The following is a 4652-nucleotide window of genomic DNA, read 5'->3' on the forward strand; positions in this document are numbered from 1 at the left end:
GGCTTTTATTGCTTTCCCTGAATCATGCTTTCGCTATGTCCCCTTCGCCTGTGCTCAGCCTGCGTAACGTTTGTTCTTGTGCCTCAGTGTCTAGCATATGTTGCAGTGTCTTACCTCTAGTTGTACTATGTTTTCTCTTGTACCCTGCACACTTGTCACTCTTTCCTCTTGTACTGCACCGTTAGCTACCTCATGTATTTTGTTTGCTCACAATTGTCACTTTTACCTCATGTGACTTATCGTCCGTTTTTGTTAATTTCTCGCTTGTAAATGTCTGTTCCTATTGTGAAGCGCTCTGACGCCTTCGGGGAAAGTCTGCGCTCTATAAAGACGCGTAAGTAAGTAAATTGTTCCGTCCTGCCCAGCGTCGCTGTTAGACACCTTACACCCCTTGTTTGTGGTTGTGGTTTCACTTTCACTGCCTGTGTTCATTTAAGATGACGTCCCCCTTTGCATTTGCAGTTTCGTTTTCCTTGTGTTACCGTTTTTGTCCCCTTTCCTGTCTTCATCTTTCGTCCGCTTTGCTTCCGCTTGTATCACGGCAGAATTCGGTCGTTTTGCGCAGATTGACGGGTATTTGGAGCCCGGCACTGCAGTATAGCGCCCACACGTCGAATGTAGCGCTCACATAGCTCCTTCCCATGGCAACAAAGGGGCACTGTGGCTGGAGCTCGTGTACAGCGCCTTCCTGCAGTATAGCGCCCACGCAGATTCCTTCCCGATAAAAGTGCAGGGGTCGCCACAGCAATATAGCGCCCACACTCCGGGAATAGTGTTTAAGTAGCGCGTACCTCCAGAAACTTCATGCGGGACCCCAGCCACACAGCGGCTGCAGACAGTGAGGTGGGGGGCACCGCTCCTTACGTGAAGCGCTGTATGGAACCCTTCTAGGCACCTTTGGGAGACAGTGATTCCAGGTCAGCCCGTCCAACAGTCCAGCTTCCCGTCGCCGACAGAACCAGGAACCAGGCCTTGTTCTCAAGTGATGCCCGTGACCTGCTTCCGCGGCTGACCGCACCGAGGGTCCTAAGATATCTCTGACCCCCTGATCATGCAGGACCGTTTTGTTGCCCTGTGCGCCCTCCGCTTCCCAACACTCTTCCCTCTGAGTCCTCCCCGCCAAAACTTCTTTTTACTCATCCAAAAGCCTCCTCTACTGCTAAGACCTAAAAAAAAAATCCTTCACTCTTTTATCCCTCCACTATCCTTTTCAATTGAAATTAACAGACTAACATGTTCACTTCTCAAATTCCATATTAAACTATACTAATATATTACCCAAATAACTGAATAACATATCCACTATTCAAATTACTTCATTTTTTTTTACTATACTAATTTTCAACAGTAATCCTTTATGGGTCCTGGAGTGGTGTGCTACTCGCCAGAAAAGCGCTTCAACACCCATCAGGGGTAACAAGTGCTATATGAATGCAAATCTTTTTTCCTATTTTATTCCTCTGCTATCCTTCTCACTCCAAGTAACTGACTAATATCCACCACTGAAATTACTTCATATTTCACCATATTAATTCACCACTAATCCTTTGTAGGCTTCCTGAATAGCGTGCATCAACAAGCGCTATATAAATACAAACCTTTGTCCTCCTCTATCCTTCTGCTATCATTCCAAATCCAATTAAATAACTTATCCACAACCAGTCCTGCCTAGCGTCACGCAACAGGTGTGACGCTCACGCATTTCAGTGCGGTGATCCGCATCCCCGCACTGAAATGCATTGTCACGCATAATTGCCACCTGCTGCCAGGGGTGCCACCAGCGGCACCAGGCTGTGCCCGGGAAACAAGATGCTGCAAATGGTGCCGGGCGCCAGCGCGCGGCTCTCAGACTCACTCTGCACACTGCAGGGGGGCCGGACTGCCCTCTCACTCGATAATACTGCAGCTGTCAATCACCGACCAGGGGAACGGGATTAAATCCGGATGTGCGGCGGTAGGAGTGCTGTCAGGTCCGGAGGAACAGGAAGTAAGCAGAAGCGGCTGCGGCGGGAAAATCTGAAAGAGTGCAGGCTGCCTGCTCACAGTCTCTCTCATGCCATGGCCGCCCGCCGCGGCCGTATGATTCGATTGCGGGCGGCCGCCTGCGCCCCGGTAAATACTGCAGGCTGCAGCACCTTGACCTCCTGGGCACCTGAGCTGGCGAAAGTCAGCACATGCCAGCCACCACCACCAGGAGAACTACGAGAGCAGCCGCGGCGGGGGTGAGGCCGGGCCCGGGCCCGGGCCTGGGCCCAGGCCCGGACGAGGAGTGTCCGACTCGAGTAGACAGCAGCAGCTGCCTGGAGGAAGATAATCGGTGGCAGTGCTGCACATCGTGACTGGGACAGCAGCAGGTCACTCAACTATAAGTAAGTGTCAGCCCGCGCTGCGCATGTGACGCTGGTGTCACTTATTTATGTATGTTCAGCACGTCGACTCAAGCATCAATGCTTGCAAAATTTATTTGGTGAAACAGGTACTAGTAGCATAAAATAGTGGCAACTAAATGGAACAAACCCCTGTGTTTAATCAGGTAGCACTGACTGATTTGGAGATGCAGTATGTATGTAGGTTAGGTTACCAATCCAGACTAGCACTAGGGTTAGTGCCCTTCCCTTTCTGGTGCTCTGCAGCAGTTTTAAAAACTTCATGGCGTTTCTTGTTGCTCAAATGGCTGTAATTTTCTGCTACTTAAGTTTCCCTCCTCTTCATTGCATGATTTTAATAGCGAAAAAGTGTCACTCATATTTGTAGAAATTTCACTCATAATATCACTGAAATTATGAAAATGTCACACATGGCATTTTGAAACCTTGGCAGCTATGCACCACTTAAAATGTACTTGCATGTTTTACTATACTAATTCAACACTAATCCTCTATGGGTCCCAGAGTAGCATGCTACTCGCCGAAAAAGCGATTCGACGCCTCGTCAGGGGTAGTAAGCGCTATATAAATGCAATTACAATACAATTGTAATGTAATGATGGTCTCATATACCGCGTGATGTATGTTCGTGCTGTTGCGCGTGTATAAACATGTTATCAATTGAACATCAGTCACTCGTGCATGGATGTCTGTTCCGCGGTTGGCCATTGTCACCGTTGGCTTGCCGCTGGTCAGACGCTCCGTAAACGGGTGGAGTTTTGTACTTACGAATAAATCGGATCTTTATTTAATAAAAGTCTCCATACTTTTATTATCACAACAATACAATACAGTGGCAATAGCTCAAAATATCGCAATTCCGAGACCTATTGTATTGTAAATGCTTGTTTTTTAGAATGTTGGTTTGCAGTTACACACAGTAAAATAAAGACACCACGTATAATACTAAGCTCTGTGTGAGGCGTGATTATTGGTGAGCAGGCTGAGACATACATATCTATATCATACATACCAATAGACCCGATTCGGGCGAGAACTACCGATTTTTCAAGCCAAAAATGGCTTTATTTCAGCTGTCTCCCGCCTGAAATTGTATTTTCTACGATAGACGTCAATGGGGACTTTTTATTCTCACGATTTTTAGGTTTTATCTAGCCAATGCGTACGAAGTACGCATGCGCTAGGAAAAACTTAATGATATCTGTGTGTGGGGACTGGACCGTCCCCACTCTCGCATTGGCTAGCTCCATAAATGGAGGCTAGCCATTGGGAGAAGGCTCTGTCCGTCAATCTCGGACCAGATTCGGGGGCGTTCCCGAGAATTTTTGGCTTTTGGCTACGTCAGCCGAAAGCCTGTTCTCGGGAACGCCCCCGAATCCGGGTCTGCATTGAGCCGACACCCGCCTTCCTGCCGAAGGGAAGCAGCCGTCCGTCATACAGCCAGGGCCGCGCTGGGATTGGCCCAGCCGGCCGAGCCTCCGCCGTGTCATCAGGAGGAGGAGGAGCGGAGAGCAGGAAGCAGCCTGCGTCGTCTGTCCCGAGGCTCCCGAGCGAAGGAGGAGCCCCGGGGAAAGAGCAAGCCCCGCCTCGGCCCCGGAACGAAGTCCAGGTGAGTGCTTTGTTTACCCACATAATACATAGGCAGCAGCACTGTCTTGTGTCACACACGCACTCATGCTCTATAGTATTGACCGAAGCATAGGTTTCCTGACACACGAGAGGTGAAAGAAATATTTCCTTCTCTCGCCCGTTGTTTGCAGACTCCGGGCACGGGCGCACGTGAGAGCGGCCGTTATTCAATTACAGCTGTGTGGCTGGGTAAACTCTGCGTGCTTTGGCCCTGTGCGCGTGATGGCGCAGAAACGTGCATGGCAGCCCCTTGTGGTACGGGTTACTGAAGCCTGGCAGCGGGTGTCGGCTAAGGCGTGACACCGGCGGAGCGGATACCGAGCCTGCTACAGGGCTGCCTGTACTATGAACCAAATCCCCATTAGGAGCACCCGGGATTTTTAAATGGTGGTTAAAATAGATCCGTCCGAGGCCCAAACTGTACATGATTTTACACCGAAGAGCAACGTAGAGGTGTTTTCTGATACTCGAGGTCTAGCATACATATTAACTAATTCAGAACTACATGTACCAGAAAGCAACGCGAGGGTAAGATGCAGAGTCTAGCTGGATTCCTCAACAGTTGACAAGGGTTCTATCAGCTTCTCTTTTACGATACGGGGCTTAGATTCCTTTCTTTTCGATTCGTAGTGTCAC

Source organism: Lissotriton vulgaris, chromosome 2_1 (genome assembly GCF_964263255.1).
Source record: "Lissotriton vulgaris chromosome 2_1, aLisVul1.2, whole genome shotgun sequence".
In the NCBI taxonomy this organism is placed as follows: Eukaryota; Metazoa; Chordata; class Amphibia; order Caudata; family Salamandridae; genus Lissotriton; species Lissotriton vulgaris.